General features: G+C 49.9%; 1 protein-coding gene and 1 long non-coding RNA gene across 7 annotated transcripts in view; one reads left to right on the top strand and one right to left on the bottom strand.

Annotated features, from left to right (window-relative positions):
- Positions 1–694: 694 nt before the first annotated feature.
- On the bottom strand, positions 695–12,990 carry LOC113594267 (uncharacterized). 5 transcript variants are annotated; one of them, XR_008291327.1, is made up of 6 exons: positions 8,989–9,933; positions 8,406–8,486; positions 3,410–3,550; positions 2,740–2,987; positions 2,088–2,611; positions 695–1,646 (listed from the first exon to the last, which is right to left on the bottom strand). It is a non-coding gene; the product is annotated as an uncharacterized LOC113594267 (long non-coding RNA). The 5 variants fall into 5 exon arrangements; XR_008291329.1 differs by lacking the exons at positions 8,406–8,486; positions 8,989–9,933 and adding an exon at positions 12,807–12,990 and having other exon boundaries at positions 696–1,646; XR_008291326.1 differs by having other exon boundaries at positions 696–1,646; positions 8,406–9,930.
- SYK (spleen associated tyrosine kinase) overlaps positions 9,701–20,256 on the top strand; it is an 84,644-nt gene continuing 74,088 nt past the window's right edge. For both annotated transcript variants that reach the window (XM_053205352.1, XM_053205351.1), the window contains exon 1: positions 9,701–9,886. The gene's annotated coding sequence lies outside the window, so the exon portion shown is untranslated. The remainder of the gene's footprint in view (positions 9,887–20,256) is intronic.

The raw sequence follows: 20,256 nt of genomic DNA, 5'->3' as shown, positions 1-20,256 counted from the left end.
TCTCTCCCTCTCTCGCTCTCTGCCCCTCCCCTGCTCACACGCATTGGGCACGTGCACGCTCTCTCTCGGAATAAATACGTAAATGTTTAAAATGAATAAATGAATAAATAAATAAAACCTTTAAAATAAATAAAGGACAGATTTCCATTTATTTCTGTATTTCTGAGTCAAATTTGTTTTGTGTACTGAGTAATAATGCATTTTTAATCCCTTCGTGTGTACTCAAATCCGGATCCCCATTCGAGATGCCCAAAGATGAAACAAATCAACAAACCTCCTTCTCATTGCCATCCGTGAGAGAAAATGGACAATTTCAAAACCATTAAAACCTTAATATAATTTTGAGAACTTAAAGTGAGCACCACACATTGAAACTAAGGGTTTGGATGTTTGAACCGAATACTGCTAGGTAAGCACGTAACGTTTTTGAATAGACTCATCCTTTTACAAAGTTCATATAGTAGCATTCCTTCCAGTGAGAGAAAAATAGAACTGTTCACCTTTTATGGTTTTTGTTTCCTTCCTTTCATTATTCTATAGAAAAGAGGAAGAGTGGGCAAGCTTATGACAAACAGCTCATATTTAACCTGAGATTTAATTTTTTTTAACGTTTATTCACCTTTGAGAGACAGAGACAGACAGAGTATGAGCGGGGAGGGGGCAGAGAGAGGGGGAGACACAGAATCCGAAGCGGGGTCCAGGTTCTGAGCTGTCAGCACAGAGCCTGACGCGGGGCTCGAACTCACGAACTGCGAGATCATGACCTGAGCCGAAGTCGGACGCTCAACTCACTGAGCCACCCAGGTGCCCCTAACCTGAGATTTAATATAAGCCCAGACCTAATCGCTGGCTGCCCGGAGGAGGTGTGGATGGCAGAAGGTAGCAGGCGTCTGACCACAGGCAGCCTCAGTGGGCCCTGAGGGTCTGGAGACCCGTATTTCTTTTCCCTAAGACCTGGGTAGCTCAGCTCCCCATAGCTGCTCAGTCCTATGACTGCACCGTGCTTTCCAACTTCCGATCACATCGTTTCTATCATTTTCCTTAATGAGGAAGGCTGCACTCTCGTCCCGCTCTGACTTGGCAAGGAATTCAGGTAGAGGACGATGCACGATGCTGGCACTCTTACTTGGTAAGCTCCTTGAATAATGTAGACTTTCTACGACACAGACCAGCACACTTTTTCTGCATGGAAACAGATGTAAAACTGGGAGGTTTGGGGGGCCATGTAGAATTTCTGGAGCACGGCCTACTTTGTTCAGTGTGTGTGTGTGTGTGTGTTTAACAACCCTTTGAAAATGTAAAAACAGGGCACCTGGGTGGCTCAGTCAGTTGAGCGTCCGACTTCAGCTCAGGTCATGACCTCACGGTTCGTGGGTTTGAGCCCCGCATCCGGCTCTGTGCTGACAGCTCAGAGCCTGGAGCCTGCTTCGGATTCTGTCTCCCTCTCTTTCTGCCCCTCCCCTGCTCGCGTTCTCTTTGTCTCTCTCTCAAAAATAAATAAACTTCAAAAAATGTATAAACTGATAATAATAAAAATGTAAAAGCCATTCTTGCCACGAGAGGTTGGGTAAGGGAGGCCACCAGCCAGATCTGACTGCACCTGTCCTTTGCCAATCCTGGATGCCATTGACAGTGTCTTTAAATGTCTAAGAGGAAAAAATAAATAAGTAAAAGCTCCTGTTAAAAACCTTTCCCTGAGACAACAAAACATTTCTAGATGTGGGGGCCACTTCACAGGGCCGGGCTTGTTCTGACCCAGGCCTCTGAGTTCCGGGGCGGGAAGGCGGCGGGTTTGTGGGGTCGGTACAGACAGCCGGAGGCTCACGCAACCTCTGGTCAAGGCCCAGAGGGAGCCGAGTGCCCTCCGGGCTTTGGGGCTGGAGGACCCACCACCTCCTATCTCAGCTGCTGCTATGAGTCTGCAGGTGCCCATCTGATGCCGGCTCCCCTGAGCCCAACGGCCAGCCGGCCGCCTCCTCGTCTCTCTGCCTTTCTCACCACCCCCTCCCCGACCCCCTCCACTCCCGCAGCTGCACACCCAGGAACGGCCTTGGAGCTCTCATTGCCGCTTGTCCACTGAGACCCACCTGGAGAGCAGAGATGCCGAGGCCGGTGGACAGCAGGGGACCGTCCAGTCCGATGGAAACGTGGCTCTTCTCCTTGATCTCTGATGCTGAGGTATTCTCGTGCTCGGGTGCTCAGGACGTCTTCAGCCCTCCATGCAGCTCTGACAAGTAGGGAGAGTGCAGAATGAGGGACGCCTTTGGGATGTCCCAAACCACACCCTCCTGGTCACCAGGGCTGATGCCCGGGCAGCTCCCAGGAGCAGGGCGGGAACACAGGACACAGATGCACCCTCTGTGTCCTGCTGCCCCAAGTTGCCTATCCTCTGGGTGCGATCCCGTCTAAATCCTCAAGGGTCCAAGCATGCTGCAAAACGTACCTTCTCTAATACAGAAGGTCAGAGCAGAGAACGTGTTTATACGTTGCCTCGCAAGCTGCGGTCCTCGTAACAGCAGGCAAGGTCAACAGGATCGGTTCCGTGTGGTCAGTGCATCTGTTTCGTTTCACAGAAATGTCGCTCCGATGTACAGTTCCTATCAAGGGGTCTCTAGAATGTCAAACACCGAAAGGAGGAAAGCGAGTGAAATCCGTTACTCAAACGACAACACCCACTGGCCACTGACATAAACACATCCTACGTCACAAATTACGGTTTAACACCCTTCTAATACGTACGCGTGCCTAGTAGGGTCTACACGAAGACGCAGAGTGTAGAGCGGTCTGTCCTCATTGTTCAGCCACACGCCCTCCTGTAGGACACCGGAAACATCAGAAAAACGCAACACTCGAAGCAGATCTCCATTAGAGAATGGCAGGGTGTCCACACCGGCCCCACTTCTCTGCTCGACAGCCGTGAACTGGAGGACAACGTCCCTCCCTCACCCTCCTTCGTGTCCTCCACGCCGAACCGGAGAATCTGAGACCTGAGAATCCACGAAGGAAACAGGACAGAAAGGCCAGAAATAGACCCCAGTGTTAATGCAGTGTGATGCTCGATCAACAAGGTATCTTTTTCTCTGTCTGACTTACTTCACTCAACATGACGCCCCCGAGGTCCATCCATGCCATTGCAAATGGCAAGGTTCCATTATTTTTTATGGCGGAGTAATATTCCTTTCTCTATACTATCTTGGCCATAGTAAAGCATGCTGCAATAAACAGGGGGTGCACCTATCTTTTCGAGATGGTGTTTTCGTGTGCTTTGGATAGATACCCAGAAGCAGAATTGCAGGATCATAGGGTAGTTCTCTTTTTCATTTTTTGAGGAACCTCTCCAGTGTTTTCCACAGTGGCTGCACCAGTTTGCATTCCCACCAACAGTGCACGAGGGTTCCCCTTTCTCCACCTCCTCGCCGACATCTGTTGTTTCCTGAGTTGTTAATTTTAGCCATTCTGACAGGTGTGAGGTGGTATCTCATTGTGGTTCGATTGACATTTCCCTGGTGACGAGTGATGTTGAGCATCTCTCCGTGTGTCTGTTGGCCATCTGCATAAATGAAAAGCACGAAAAGTTTTCATTCGTAACTGAGTTTCAGTGTAGCGACCTCAACCCCAGGTGAGATCTGAAAATACACATCTGTCAAGTTTTCAAACATTATCAATCAATAGGCTAGACGCACGAGCAAGCAGGGAATGCCCATTCGTGGAGCTGAAACATATTTTGAACTAGAAAATGTCATTTCTGTTGTTTGTTTCTAGGCATATTATTTTCTATTTTCTATTTTCATTAAAATAGATTATGATTCCCAGAGCAGTAATATTTAATAGGATTACATGCCAACACACTTAATGCTTTGCATTGGAAGACTATCCTAAAATAATGTCATATTGCTCGAGTTAGCTGCTTTATACTTAACTAAATTGACTTGCAATTGAGTTCCAATTAAGTAATTATATTTTTAAAGGGTAACCTTTTAGGCAAATACATTGTCACCTGTTGAGATATTTGATCTTTTTTATTTTTTTTATTATTTTTAAAGTGTTTACTTAGTTTTGAGAGAAAGAGAGAGAGAAGGAGCAGGGAGGGGCAGAGAAAGAGGGAGACACAGAATCCGAAGCAGGCTCCAGGCTCTGAGCTGTCAGCACAGAGCCCGACGCGGGGCTCGAACTCACAGACCTCGAATTCATGACCTGAGCCAAAGTCAGTGGCTTAACCGACTGAGCCATCCAGGAGCCCCAAGATATTGATCCTCTTTAATCTCCAGTGCTTAGCATCATGCCTGGCAATAAGAGGCACACAGTAATTGTTTGTTGATTTGAATGTCACTAAAAATAAGAAGTCAGAGGTGCCCAGAGAAGCCACACATATGCCCGGGAAAGCCTCGGAACGATGCCTGTGCTTTCTCGCCCCCACCGGTGTTATCACCACTGTGTATAAATCCACGCAATCCAAGTTCAAGTGCTATCCTTAGTCCTTAAGTTACTTTTCTCTTTTTTTTTAATTATCGTATTATTTATTTATTTATTTCATTATTATTTTGTTGTTGTTGTTCGAAACCTCACTGACAACAGAATAAAGGAGGAAGCCCGCCATTTGCAGGTCAAAGGTCACTTTCCCATCCCAGTTGAATTGGTGGAGGAAATCCAGCAGAAGGAGGCTTTTTCTCCATGTTCCGTGGTATTCTCGCTGATAGAGGTGACCAGTGGGGGGCATCCCTGAGATTCAGCAGCGCTGGCCTGTCAAAATTAGCTTGCTTCAAAGGACAAATAGGGTTGAGTTGTTCCCTTTGGAAAAGGTATCCCTACCCTTTAAAACAGTTAAAATGGTGAATTTCGCGTTTTGTGACTTTTATTCCAAGTCAAAATAGTTTGTATCAAAATGCACTAAATGCTGTCCTACCTCAGGAGTTTACTCCTTCCTGTGCCAATAAAATTTTACCATGTCAATAGGTGCAGTTGAATAGTCTTTTTGTTTGCAAGCTAAAGCATCCTGATAGATGGATCACGTGTAACTTGTGCTTTTTAACTTGAAAGAGATGAAAAATGTGAAGCCTGCGTTCTAAATATTAAAACGTACGGTGTATATTCTACACATTCACTACATCTACCTAAAGTTGAAAAATGTGTGTCATTAGGGGCGCCCGGGGGGGCTCAGTCAGTTAAGCGTCCGACTTCAGCTCAGGTCATGATCTCACGGTTTGTGGGTTCGAGCCCCGCGTCGGGCTCTGTGCTGACAGCTCAGAGCCTGGAGCCTGCTTCCGATTCTGTGTCTCCCTCTCTCTCTACCCCTCTCTAGCTCACGCTCGCTCGCTCTCTGTGTCAAAAATAAATAGACTTAAAAAAAAAAAATGTGTGTCATTAAATTCCGGATAAAGGTGGTGAAATCTTCAGGGCCCCACTATCTAGAAAAAGGAAAAAGAAACTTCCCTCTCCCTCTCACGTCTCCCCCTCTCACGTCTCCCCAAGAAAAAGAGGGAGGGAGCGGCGGAAAACAAAAATGTAAAAGTTACTAACAGCAACCAAACAAGAAAAGGAGAACCACTCAACGAAATGAACTTGGAAAAGTGCTAGCTCATAAGAAAAACAGAAGTTGGAGAGGATCACGGTGAGGTCAGGCCGCCAGCTCCCAGAAACCGCATCTGGTGAGTCTACAAAATCCTGGCAGTTCTCGCTCAAATCTTGAGAGGGTAAAAGGGAGTAATTGCGTATTTCTTAGTGTTGACCATGGGGCGGTGAAAAGGGCTGAGGTGGGGATGAGGGGTCACAGGGAACCATCAGCATCCGGGCATGGCTTCGTGTCACCAGCGGGAAGCCTCGGGGCCCATGCTGATTGGGGAACGGAGGAACGGAGCTGACACCCAATGGCGCTCCAAGGAGTGGGGAAGCTCTTCCCTCTCCCTCTGCTGGGGAGGAGTGGGGCCTCCTGCCTCCGACCCGGGGTCCTGCGGGACACAGGAGCCCAGCCGGTGCCCCTGACCTTCAGCTAAGCCCACCCCCTGCACCGTGCTCAAAGACGATAGCAAATTAGGCATAAAAGGAATATGAGGCCGGGGAGAAAGGACCTGCTGTAGGAATCCAGGAGCTGTCACCCGCAGAAGAGCAGAGCGAAACAGAAGTTCCGGAGAAACACTACCAAATTAGCGCAAGGTGACGGCACTGAAGCAGCCACCCTGCTAAAGACCATAGAGAATCGGAATAAGAAGAAAAAGAGTGAAGGACAAAGGATCAGGATGGCTTGGATTTCTCGACATAAGACTGAAAGCAAGAAAGCGATAGAACGATGACTTCAAAATTGTAAACAAAAGTCATTTCCGAACCAGAATTCTTTACAGTTCAAACCATCAAACTTGACGGTAGAAACTTTGTGGCTATGGAAGTTCTTTAAAACACCTACTTCTGGGGCGCCAGGGGGGGCTCGGTCAGTTAAGCGTCCGACTTCGGCTCAGGTCATGATCTCGTGGTCCGTGAGCTTGAGCCACGTGTCTGGCTCTGTGCTGATGGCTTGGAGCCTGGAACCTGCCTCAGATTGTGTCCCCCTCTCTCTCTGTGCACCTCCCCACTCATACTCTCTCTCTCTCAAAATAAAATAAAATAAAATAAAATAAAATAAAGTAAAATCAAATAAAATCCCTGCTTCCAAGGGCGCCTGGGTGGTTTAGTTGGTTGACTGCCCAATTCTTGATTTCCGCTCGGGTCACCATCTCACAGTTTGGGATGGAGCCCGGAGTCAGGCTCCACACTGACACTACAGAGTCTGCTTGGGACTCTCTCTCCCTCTCCCTCTGTCCCTCCCCCACTCTCCCTCCCTCCTTCTCAAAAGAAATAAATAAACACTTAAAAATCTTTCAGAAAAAAATACATACTTCCATATATCTAGGGAAACAAACGGACAGCTGGTTCCACCAAAGCGATGGAATAAACTCCTAAGGAAGGGAAAGCCACGAAATACTAGAAACACCGAATCCAGGATAGAAGAGAAACAAAAAGAAGCATGGAGCAGAAAGAGAAGATGTGAAGCCTTGAAAACCTGTAAGCAAACAGTGCCCAAATTTCCAGCCCAAATTCCTGTCGCCTAGGTGGTCCAGAAGAACCATAAGCTGAGAATTGACCCTAAGTTGTCCAGACCCTAGTTTTACCCTGGGCTTCTGACAGAAACAAAAGCGAATTGTCTCTGAAAGAAAATGTCTTCCTCAACGAATCTCCACAAATCATTTTTTAAAGACAGTAAGTGGCTGGAGCACCTGGGTGGTTCAGTCAGTTAAGCATCTGGCTCAGGTCATGATCTCATGGTTCGTGGGTTCGAGCCCCGCATCAGGCTCTGTGCTGATGTCTCAGAGCCTGGAGCCTGCTTCGGATTCTGTGTCTCCCTCTCTTTCTGCCCCTCCCCCACTCATGCTGTCTCTCCTCTCTCTCTCTCTCCCTCTCTCTCCTTCTCTCACTTTCTCAAAAATAAATAAACGTTACAAAAATTAAAAAAATAATAAAGACAGTAAGTGGTTCACAGAGATTGCAGCCAAGTGCACTAGGAAGCCTGATCATGAGCAAGAACAGGTGGAAACATACAAGATGAACAGCTATGGAGACCTCAGATGTCCATTAACACAGCAACACCAGAAAAGGAACACATTTGCTATTCTTAAATTAAAAAAAGAAAGAAAGAAAGAATCTGCAGGGGACAGGAGCCTTTAACCAGTGACTGTGTGGGGAATCCCCAAGACCAACATGGTGAAAAGTTTCACTGGGAGGGCCTCCTGGACCCGGAATATAGTCACAGCTAAGATTTACTACCGTGAAGGGTTAACAGCCAAGTGAGCAAAGGGAGAAGACACTGGGGAAGAGAGAAGAAAGTTCTGGCAGAAATGTGTTGACTTTTATTTATTTAGTCATTTTTAAAGATTTTAAAGATTTTATACATGTATGTGTGTGTGTGTGTGTGTGTGTGTGTATTTTTTAGTGTTTATTTTTGAGAGAGAGAGAGAGAGAGAGAGAGAGAGAGAACACTAGCGGGGGAGGGACAGAGAGAAAGGGAGACACAGAATCCGAAGCAGGCTCCAGGCTCCGAGCTGTCAGCACAGAGCCTGACGTGGGGCTCGAACTTACCAACTGTGAGATCGGGCCCTGATCCGAAGTCTGAGGCTTAACCAAATGAGCAAGCCCCTAATGATTCTATTTTTAAATTGTCTTTTAGATAGGTTCTTTTCCCTGGAGATTTGTGTGATGATTTTAACATTTTTTTCCAACATCCCTAGAAGCACGCCAATTAACTTTAAAATGACTCAAAGTTGCAGACGACCACAGCAATGCCAAAGGGAGGCGTGTGGGGACAGACCTAGAACCTCATCTCCACTAACGGCCCCTGAGGACACAGAATCTTAGGAAGCTCGGTGTTTGCTCTCACATACAGATTCAAAGCTGGTCCTCGTTGTCCACGTCCAACAACAGCCTGTGAGCTCCAGAAACCTCCTGTCTGCAAGCTGTGCAGCCTGTGTTTGGAGAGTGCGACTATTTCATCTGCTGTTGGAAGCAAAACTAATGCGTGACAAATATAGCAAATACAGTAAAAATCCTTCACTTGAGTTACACATTTAATGACAAAAATGTACGGAAGAGAACGTCCAAGTGGGAGAGACTGGGCTCCGGTGAGAGTCCATGTTCCTATCACCTTGTGTTTTTCCATGGCAATTATAATCTAACGCACTGTATACTTTATTTTGATTTTATTTATTTTTTTTGGCTCGGGGCACAGCCTTTTAAAACACGTACTGCCAACTGCTCTTACCAAGAAGATGAGGACCTGGGAACTATTTCACAGCAAGGTTTTCAAAGGGGCTGTGCAATAGAAAAAGTGGGGAGAGGGGATGGCGGAGGGAGCTTAGGCAGGTGTTTTTAAAACATGTATTTAAACTACAGCAGATGTTAGACTTAATTTCCTTAGGTCGAGGCCCGAGAGTCGGTCGTGGGTAGAAAGAAGCAAGTTAAACTCACAGTCAAGAACCTTCCAACAATGAGAGCCTTCAGAAAGCGGCCGCGTTGGACGCGCTGGGCCCCTCCAGAGGGGCACGGCGAAGTCTGCCTCTCATCTACAGACAGCACAAGGCCACCTGGCCGGACGGCGGAGGCCTTGTGCTCTCAGATCAGCGGGAGTGCCCTGGCTTGGCGACCAGGAATGCCTGGTCACTCTTTTTCCCACGCAACGACAAGGCGAACTGGGCGCGCCCCTGAGTGCGGCCGCTGCTTCAAACAGCCAGGTGGCGGGCCAGGCCGGCCAGGTGGCCTGCTTTTGGTAGCGCCCCTGGTCTGCTTAGGAAGGCCCCTAGCGCGGGCCCTTAGTGCCTGGAAGGCAGGCGCAGGGGCGCCGGGGCACTTGGGGCGCGACCTGGGCCTGGGGGCGCTGGGGCGGGACCGGGCCTGGGGGCCCCAGGACTCACGGGCGGCGGGGGCGCGGGGGGCGCTCGGGGCGGGACCCAGCCAAGGGGGCACCGGGGCGCGCAGGCGGCCGGGAAAGGGCCGGGGGACGCAGGGGGCGCTCGGGGCGAGACCCGGGCACGGGGGCGCACAGGCGACGGGGAGGGGTCGGGGAAGGGTCGGGGAGCGCGGGGTCGGTCGGGGCGGACTCTCGGGGCGGGCCCCGGGCGCGAAGGCACTGGGCGCACGGGCTGCTGGGCGGGCCCGGGGCGCTGGGGCGCGGCGGCCGGGAGGAAGTGCGGGGCCTGCCCGGGCGCGTTAAGGAAGTTGCCGAAAATGAGGAAGCGCCTCGCGCTGGGCGGCTGAGGCGACTCCAGCGGCCGGAGGAGCGAGGAGGAGCGGGCGGCCCCGCGCTGCGCCCCGAGCCGCCCCGGTCCCGCTCCCCGCGCCCCGCCCTCGGCTCACCTGGCACAGGTAGGTGTGCGGCGCGCTCTGGGCCCGGCAGCGTGGACGCGGCGCCCGCGGGCACCAGCGCGCCGGGGGGGATGCGCTCCTTGCACCCCCCCCCCCCCCCGCGCCGGGTCGCGCCCGGCCCCGGGGGTCGTGCGGCCCCGGCGAGCAGCCGGCGGTACGGCGGGGCTGCCACCGGGTGCGCGGGCGGGACGGGGGAGCCGCGCGGGGGACCCGGGCGGGACGCGCACGCTTTCGTTTGGCCGGCTCCGTAGTCACTGGAAAATTCCACCGTGTGTATGTATCCCAGTGCGGATGCTCATATGCCCGCGGGGGGCGGGGGGCGGGGGGTCTTAACGCATTCGCGGCTTTTCCTACGGAAAGAAAGGGCAGTTGCGTAAAAACATGAAACTTTCTGAGCCACCGCTGAAATTCGGCAGGATCGCGCCTTTCGACACATTTTCATGGTGAAGTAGCTTCCTTAGCCAGTGACTCGGAGAAGGAAAGGAGGTTCTCTGTAGGACAGCTTAGGTTTGCGTTAAACACGGTCTTGGCAACGTGGCTCCAAAGCCTTAAGCCCTCCGTGACTGCAAAGGGGATTCGGTTCTGGGTGTTTTCGAATGTTGGAGAACCAGAAAGACGGTCATCGGAGAAGGGGCAGTGGGAATCTTTTTCCGTTGCAGACTGGTGCAAGTTGTGTTTCTGAGTTTGCCTGAATCACCAAAGGTTCCACTGATCCCCTGCAAAACTTCAGCAGAAGTTAGCTGTTCGTTTCCTTGCACCCTGAAAGCCTGCCCCTGAGTAGGAAGGAGTGGGAAATGTCCATTCCTGAATCTTCTAGGGAAAATGGAGCTCATCTTGTGAGGACTTGGAATTCCTGGAAGAAATGGAGACGGTTCTAGCCTCTGAAGTCTTTGTTTTAGTAAGAACAGATCCATTGCTGCCACAGGGGCAGCTGTCAGTGAAATGCAATTCATCGATGTGCCGCCACCCCCACTCCCACCCCTCCCCCCCCCAAAAAGTCCAGACAGTGCATGAATACATTTGTCCTAGAGCTAAAACGTTTAAAATCTTGTAGAGTTATGGGGTGCCCGGGTGGCACCGTTGGTTAAGGATGGGACTTCGGCTCAGGTCATGATCTCACGGTTCATGGGTTACAGCCCTGCCTCGGGCTCTGGGCTGACAGCTCGGAACCTGGAGCCTGCTTTGGATTCTGTGTCTCCCTCTCTCTCTCTGCCCCTCCTCTGTTCGTGCTCTGTCTCACTCTGTCTCTCAAAAATAAATAAACGTTCAAAAAATATTTTTTTTAACTTGTAGAGTTATTAGGTGTTTTAAATGAGAAATCTTGGCTGTTAAAATTACTTTATCAAGTCATGTTCCATCTACACCATACCTTGGGTGTATTCAGAGAAATGTTGCAGCGAAATAGAAATTGATTTGTATTCTCTGTATGTGGTGTACTTCCATAGGGAGGATTTTATAAGCAGTCTTAATAAGGAGAAAGTTTTTAATGTTGGAAGCTAGGATAAACAATGAGGTGTATATTTTAGGTGTTTACCTTTCCTGAAACGGAATGATGGAAAGATAATTTTATTGCTAGAACTTTGTCTCAGACACAACTCACGTTAGCCTTCTCCAAGCTCATATTGAAAAATCTAGGTGCAGGTTTGATTTCTCTGTTTTTTTATTTTATATATATTTTTTAAAATTTTTTTAACGTTTATTTATTTTTGAGACAGAGAGAGACAGAGCATGAACGGGGGAGGGGCAGAGAGAGAGGGAGACACAGAATCGGAAGCAGGCTCCAGGCTCTGAGCCATCAGCCCAGAGCCCGACGCGGGGCTCGAACTCACGGACCGCGAGATCGTGACCTGAGCTGAAGTCGGATGCTTAACCGACTGAGCCACCCAGGCGCCCCTATTTTATATTTTTTTTAATGTTATTTATTTTTGAGAGATAGAGACAGAGCATGAGCAGGGAGGGGCAGACAGGGAGGGAGACACAGAATCCGAAACAGGGCTCCAGGCTCCAAGCTGTCGGCCCAGCGCCCAACACAGGGCTGGAACCCAGGACCATGAGATCATGACCCGAGGCGAAGTCAGATGCTTAGCCGACTAGCCACCCAGGCGCCCCTGATTTCTCTGTTGTTGTTGTTGTTGTTGTTTTTAAATATGTATTTATTTATTTTGAGAGAGAGAGCACAAGCAGGGGAGGGGCAGAGACAGAGCCAGAGACAGAGAATGAGAATCTCAAGCAGACCCCCTACTCAGTGTGCAGTCCGATGCGGGGCTCATACTCACAAACTGCGAGATCATGACCTAGCCGAAGTCAAGAGCCAGACACTTAAGCAACTGAGCCACCCAGGCACCTCTGATTTCTCTGTTTTCACACCAAAGACTTCTTTGTAGGGTGTCACTCATGCAGCACACAGCGTGTCCGTAATTATTCTCCAAAACCCTCGTGCTAAGGTATGTTTTGGAATCCTGGATTTTCCACAATTCAGAATTCAACTTTGGAATCTCACGGTCAGCACTGAGAAAAAGGTTTCTCCGAATCTAGAAAGGTCTGTGTGCACGCTGCCGCCATGTTGGCGACTCCGCTGGACAGCACCTTGTAATCTTACCCGTTGGGCTGTCTGCACCAACAGCCTGACTCGTCTGCCCCAGTGCAATAAACAGACTATAAATAGCCGTGTGTCCGTCTAGGGCAGATGTTGTCACTAAGCGAGCTTCCCTAAAACTTAACCTCAAGACCGTGTTTTTCAGAGCGTTTTCGCGTTAGGACTCAGGGACCCTACGAGACTCCTTGGTGCTACTGTTTACTTTTGAAAATAAATTGCATTTCTACTGTCCAGGAACTCACACCTCCTGCAATTCAATGGGCCGTTTCCCCTTTTCGGGAGGTCTGAAACAGCAAGACCGAGCTGAAGTTTCAGCGATAGCACTCACGGTGTAGATCCAAGGGAGAAGAGGACGTGTCAGCCTTGCTGATAAACCGTTCTCCAACAGCAAGTGTTCTGGCAGCCGATGATGTTAGAGCGAGAACACACAGACCGTGTGGCCACCCTGTGTCGCTGAAGCGGGCTTCCTGTTCTCTTCACAGCTGGCTCGCTCTCTGTCCCTTATCTGCGCCTGAAGGATGGCAGGGCGCTTTTACAATCCAAGCTAATTTTTGCTTTCTCAACTGTCACTGTATAGATTTTTTTTTTCCAACAGCCCCGGAGCCTCACCTCCTTTCCCCTCACCTCCCTCCCCCGATCGCAAGTTTCGACATTTTATTCCATTTCTGGTTTTGTTTTTTTTTTTTTTAATGTTTATTTTTGAGAGAGAGAGAGACAGAGCGTGAGCGGGGGAGGGGCAGGGAGAGAGGGAGACACAGAATCCGAAGCGGGCTCCAGGCTCCGAGCTGTCCGCACAGAGCCCGACTCGGGGCTTGAACCCACGGGCTGAGAGATCATGACCTGAGCCGAAGTCGGACGCTTAACCGACTGAGCCACCCAGGCGCCCCGAGAATTGTTTTTTTAGATGGTCACATGCTGAACTTTTTTTTTTCTCCCTGGACTTGACATTGTCTCAAGTTGATCTTTGTCACTTGGCAAATAGATTTTTGTTTTGTCTTGCTTTTGACCGAGGCATTGTGGGAAGATTAATACAAAACTAGAGAGCGGATATTCAAGGAAAACTTCCTTCGCTTATTTCGATGACCTAATAGCAGGGACACGTTCTGTGAGCTTGAAGTTTTGCCTGACAAAGTGTTAGCTTGCGTCCATTGGAAAATCACTGCCTTTGACCTTTAATTATGTAAGTTTTGCCCGATGAATCTTGAAAGGTGGTTGGGTTAGAATCACAGTCACGATTAGCCAAGGCCAAAGATACCAGTAGGAAAAAGACTATTTGGGGTCGTGTTACAGTGGGTTTAACAAATCCACAATGACTCTATCTTGATTCTTCCATTTCTGGAAACCGCCAGAAATGGTTTCTGGAGGCTACCAAGGGCTGCTGGTGGGAGGAAGAGGTAAGTAGTGAGGGGAGAGCAGTGACGCCCCAGTTACTAAGGAGGGTGGGCAACAGCTTCTGTGACAGATGGTATCTGGTAAGTAGCATCCACTGGCCTGGGGTACCTGCTCTGGCACTGGGGTCCTGGCTCCTGAAGCCGGAGAAGGCACCACCCCTCCGTGCTGTGCTGGAGCCCTGGCCGGGGCCTGGGACAGAAGGGCCCGGGGCGCCCTGCTTGGCCCGCTGGATGAGAGAGGCTTCATCTGGACTCAGGCTGAGCCAGCAACAGCGCCCCAAGGCTGGTGTCAGGGTAAGTGAGGCCCAGGCCCAGGCGTGGTCAGGACAGTCAGTGGGCAGAGTGGGGAGGGATGGCCGAGGGCCCAGAGCCTAGTTCTGGGAAGAGCCACCATTTAGATATTGGCTTGTTTTTCTATGCTGTGCGTGGGCTGCAAAGGGCCTCCGAATGTCCAACGTGTGACCTGCACTGTCCCACTACAGCTGTTTGTCAGAACTGGGAAATCTTCATTCTGCTCTGGTCCGTCTGATAATTTCTTAACGCTGTTTCTGCCGACTTGTCACAGTTTAGGTGTGACTAGAGTTGAGTTTGGTTTTTATTAAATTCTCGTTTATAGCAGTACGTTCCCACCCTCTAGTGCTGTTCCCCAAAGCAATCCTTTTCATCTTTTTGGCTATTTCTTCTAGAACTTTCCACCGCGTTTCCTGACAATAGGCTCATTTGTTCTTTGGTTTTGATGTATCAGTTCTAGACTGTGTCTGCCAACTTCCTGCTGTGAGAAGGGAGCCCTGGGCCTTCCCAGACCACCACCCATGACAGTCGTGCAGTCATTTGGGGTGAAGAAGCCTATTTGGTATTTATTGCGATGATACTTACTGCTAAAGCAAGGTGTGCGATATGGTTCCAGTTTATTGCCCTGGGTTGTTTTTCCTGGGCGAACTATTGCTTTTGTGTTCTCCCGATTGGCTCTGTGCCTGTTACAATGGTCTCCCCAACTCTCCGACACAAAACTCACCGTGCCCCCCTCGCTTTCTCACTGTGTCAAATATACCAAGCAATCGATCAGTTCCATTTTTCTTTTTTCCTGGAGTCTTTCTCGTTCTCGCCAGAGTCTGATGGTTTTTCTTCAGCCCCACCACACGCGTATCAGAAGCCTGCGGTGGGAAGGTGGTTGACTAAATACATTTTCTACAAAGTGTCTGTCAGCCCTTTGCTCTACCGTTTGGGGTCTTAACACACCTCTTATCAGTGTCACATACAGTTTACCCATTATAAATCCCTCGTCATAATTGTGGAAAACGTTTCCTTGGAAATTTTATTTCTATTATGTATTTCATACGTATATATGATATGTTATATATTACATTTATACATATATAATATATAATAAATATGTATATGCGATGAGATAATATATGTCGTAACTCCAATGTGATAGTTGTCGTCTACATTTTAGGTCAGTCTCCACACCACCTCTGTATTTGCTCTGACACTGATGTTTTATTATCCAGTTGATGAGCATATATGTATTTTCCTGGGAATGGGGAGCCCACGGCACTTTTTTCAGATGCCTGGTCTGGATCCCTTGGTCCCGAAGCAGGTGCCATATGACCTTAAATGGTGTTCCCAGGGAAGCTTTCTTTGCCCAAGTCGTGCGGTGTCGGATGGGATATGGTCGAGCAGGCAGGTCGCTGTTATGGGTGTGGAGCCGTGGTACAGGGGGCGTGTGCGGGGAGGGCACCTGCCGGCACTCTCACACCTCCGTGGCCGTGGGATGCGTTGGTTCCTTGAGCATCCTGGGGATCGGGGCTCCTGGGTCCCCTTTGTGAAATGATTGGCGGCCTCCTGCTGCCCCTTTACAAGATCTCAGGCTTTGCATGGGTGGAGGCAGAATGCTGTGGTTATTTTAACCTCAAGTGCTGAGAATGTTTGGATCACTTGATTGCTATGATGCCTCAGAGTCACGGCCACTGAGTATTTTTATCAGCAGCGGTTGAGGGCAGGTGGGGGTCCAAAGTTCCTCTTGGTTCAAGTCTCATTGTTTTTAAGCTTTTGTTTCGATCTCTGTGAATAGAATGACCACAGGGGGGTTCGCTGAGATGTACCACGGAGCCACGTGGGTAGCCCCCATACCTGGCCTGCGGTTGGGACTGAGATGACCACCACGGCCACTCCCACGAGGCCGGCTCTAGGAATGTGTTCCTGCAGTCTGGGGCAAGGCTAATAATAGCACTCCCAAATGGGTCACGGGTGAATAAGCACGATTTCGTTAGTAATTTATTTTTTCATTTGAGAGAGAGCAAGAGAGCAGAGGAGCAGCAGAGGGAGAGAGAGAGAATCCTAAGCAGGCTCCACGCTCGGCATGGAACCCGGTGTGGGGCTGGATCCCGCCACCCCGGGATCATGACCTGAGCCGAAATCAAGAGTCAGACGCTTAACTGACTGAGTCACCCAGGTGCGCCCCCAAATACTATTTCTGAAGTTAGTTTCTCTGACCTCCAAGTTGGGAGAACCTTCTAGCGTTTTCTAAGGTGGTAAATGCAGAACGTGCACCGGTATGTGTCCATCAGGGAGAAATTCAGAAAAGACCGGGACCAGTAACCCCTGTGTGACCAGCACCCTCTGTGGGAGGGCAGCCTAGTGTGTTTGCCTCCAGCCTTCGGTCCTCTGCGCGTGTGTGTGTGTGGTTCTTAGCACCAGTATCATTCTGCAACTTTCTTGTTCTAATTGACAACATGCCGAGGAGTGAAGAGGTCTTCCTAACCGTGATCATTGTGTTTTATTCCACAGATTGGAAAATATGATCATTTACTGATAGACATTTAGGGATCCCCCCCCCGCTAATTTTTGATATTTGATTATTAGCACATCGCCTCTAACCCACCGAGCTAGCTGGCCACCTAATTGTTGACATTATAAACAAAGCTGCAGTGACCGCACGTTTTCATTCATGTTTCCCCCCTCTTTTGCCCTTTGAATTGTGTTTCACAGAACCATCAAGTGGCTCGAGAAAGATCTTCGCCCTGTCCATCCAGTTATCAAATTCATCTGTCGAAGCTGTTATATTGCAGCGAGCCGGTGGTTAGTTTCCAAGGACTGTAGTTAATCCTTTATTTTTTTAATGATACCTTCAGTGTTTGTGGTGTTTCTTACGGGTTCCAGTGTGGACATTCTCTTCTTGCTGTGTGGCCTCTGTCTTCCTTTGGCATGGGCTCATCTGTTGGCTCATTTGGTGCCTCTCCTTTATGCAGGGCGAGCTTTCCTGCTGTGCTTGGTGATCCTAGGATGTGGCTGGTCTTTTTTTTTTTTTTTTTTTTCCTCCAAGGTGGCCTAGGAGTTCGTCTTCTGAGGCTGCATTTGTTCTGTGGCTCTTTCCTAGCCTGTCCCCGTGAGATAGGAGGGGTGAGGTATGCACGGGGCAGGGGGAGGCAGGAACCAGCGTGTGGGGTGCAGGGGCGCTCTGTCCTTCTCGGATGTGGTCGTGCCCTGCCTCTCTGAGTGCCTGTCTTTCCTGCAGAGACTGCTCAGCAGGGAAGAGGGGCTGGAGGGGGCTGGGCCGCCTGGTTGCTCCGCTCTCCCCCCCCCCCCCAAGGCTCTGGCATTCCCGGACACCACGCCCTTGGGCCTTCTCCCAGCTCCCAGCCTGCCCCTGCTCCCTGCCTGCACGTGGACTGTGGTTTCCGCCTTCGGGCTCGGCCCATCTTGCTCTGTCTCTTGGCCATGGCAGGGGCTTGCCATCTGCCAGCAGCGGGCCGCCTTTACTCCTATCACGGTCATGGACTCAGAGTCTGTGTGACAGTTTTAATGGTGTTTCTTTCCTTTCTCTGCCTTTGTAGCTGCTGCGTACGCTCAAAGAGGAACTCACCACTTCCTTTTTTTGTTGTTAGCCACCCCAATCAGCTGATGGTCATAGCTGTGTGAGGACGTGACAGCGAGGAGGAGGAAGGAGAGGAGCTCGCCAGGGCAGGGCTGGATGACAGGCCTGGGGCTCCTTCGGTGTGGCCTGTGGCCCTGGGAGCGGGGCCAGGCAGCCTGGAGCTCAGGCAGGGAGTGTGTCCCAGCAGAGGGCTGCGCTGTGGCGTCCATGCTGATTACTGGAATGTGGCCAGCCTGGAAGCGTAACTTTCGCACGGGGTGTTAAAATGGAAGGGACCTGGGGGACCATCGGATTCACCTGCTGAGAAGCAGTCAGGCCCAGAGAGCTGACGTGACTTGTCCAGCTGCTCAGGGGTGTTCCTGCGTTGCAAAGCCTCAAACGGGTGTGTTGGGAATCCAGAACTGCGACCGTCACCTGCTGCTCCGACAAGGGATCTGCTGCCGTGCATAGTGAGGGGACGTGGGATCCTGTCCTGGACACGAGGAGACCCAAGAAGGCAGAGGGAGAGCATGAGCGCAGGGGGACCATGCTGTTTCTATCTTTATAGCTTTGTGTTGGGAAATTAAGCTCACTCAGTAGGAGTTGGACCAAAAAGTCCTGAATCAATGAGGGTTTAATATGCAAACATCTGATGATTTTACGTTTTGTCTCTTTTCGACACATGGTAAACTCACTTCCAAGTTCACCGTCAGCGTGAACTGGAGCCACGTGGAAGCGTGTCTGAAGGGGCCCGCCAAGCCGCGGTCTGTGCCTCAGGCTGCCCCACAAGGGGAGGAATCGCCACGAACGTGGGGAGGGAAAGTGCGAGGTGTCCTGACGGATGGAACAGAGCAGGCGAGAAAGGACGTTTTCCGGCTCCGTGTTGTCCGATGGTGGCCACACTTGTGACACAGTCGTCTGCCATGAGAGCATGCACCCTAGAAAAGAGGCAGAACGTCAGGCAGGGTGCCCGTGAAGGAGCCGCCAGTCTCTGCAAAGACACGGCGGCCAGGTAGTCCCGGCTTATCTCTTCTAAGAAGACTCTGGAAATCGGGTCGGCATCCATCGAGAGAGGAGTGGCATTCCTTTGCTACGGTTGCCCAAACAGAGGAGGCAAAAAGTGGTGGTTTAAACAGTTCTGGAGGCCGGAGGTCTGAGACCAGAGTGCCTGCAGGGCGGGTTTGTCCCAGGCCTGTCTCTTTGGCTTGTGGATGGTGTCCTCTCCCTGTGTCCTCACTCCTTCTTCCCTCTGGGTGTGTGTCTGTGTCTTAATTTCCCCTTTTTATGAGGAAACCAGTCACATTGGATAGGGCCCTCCATAATGGCTTCATGCAAACGTAATCTCCCCTGTACAGACTGTTTCCAAATAAAGTCTCATTCTGGGTGCTGGGGGTTTAGAACCTCAACATAGGAATCTGTGGGACATGTCGGGTCAGTCATCACAGGGGGTCAAGTGAAGTCTGGCCCCTCATCACGGTGGCCTTGTATGCTGGGGTCAAGAGCACGAGGGGACTCTCCGGTCCTGGCCTCGGAGAGGCGTGGGAGCCACCTGAGGTGCGCGTTGCAGACAGATGGTTCCAGAACATTGTGTCCACATGCACCAAACAAAGCGAAGAAAGTTGAAATGCCTAAGTTATCATTTTTCTTCCGCCTTGAGATTTGCAAAAAAAAAAAAAAAAAAAAAGAAAGAAAGAAAGAAAGAAAAGAAAAGAAAAAAGAAAAAAGAAACTTAGGGACACAATGCAAAACAGGGGTGGAAAGGAGAGACAGGAGCCACAGGATGTAAGGGCACAGGTGCAGGGGATAGTGGAGAAGCCAGCCCGAATTACACGTGGGATGGTCCTGGGAGGCATGAGGCACATCTCCCATCCAGGAAGGGGACATGGGGTATTAGTGTTCTTGGGAAAGCTTTACTTTTTACACCAAAATAAGTTCCAGGCTGAGCAAAGAATAAAAATAGAACAGCAGGAGGGGCGCCTCAGTGACTCAGTCGGTTAAGCATCTGACTTCAGCTCAGGTCATGATTCTCGCGGTTCGTGGGTTCGAGCCCCGGGTTGGGCTCTGTGCTGACAACTTGGAGCCTAGAGCCTGCTTTGGATTCTGTCTCTCTCTGTCCTTCGTCTGCTCACTTTCTCTCTCAAAAAAAATAATATATATATATATATATATGGTAGGAAGATCGTAGAAGGACTAAAAGAAAAACTCAGGGGTGTTTTTAAATAATTATGGTGTGAAGAAGGCCTTTCTAAATAGAATAGAAAATACAAAATCAAGAAAAAGGTGAATGGGTATGATTTCCTAAAATTTTAAGCAAGTCCCTATAGGTATGAAAAACTATATAAATAAGTGGCAAAAAAAAAAAGAAAACAACCCTGTGACATATATTTACATGCAATGCCTGAGGTGTCGGACTGATAGCCTTGATATGCAGTGAGTTCCTTCCAGTCAACGAGGAAAATGAACACAGCCCGGTAGAAACCTCAGTCAAGGAAACAAATAAGCGGTTAAAAAAAAGCAAAGGAAAAGTGCAT

Source organism: Acinonyx jubatus, chromosome D4 (assembly GCF_027475565.1).
Source record: "Acinonyx jubatus isolate Ajub_Pintada_27869175 chromosome D4, VMU_Ajub_asm_v1.0, whole genome shotgun sequence".
Lineage (NCBI taxonomy): Eukaryota > Metazoa > Chordata > Mammalia > Carnivora > Felidae > Acinonyx > Acinonyx jubatus.
Note: the sequence above shows the minus strand (reverse complement) of the source record. Positions and strands in the feature narration are given on the sequence as shown.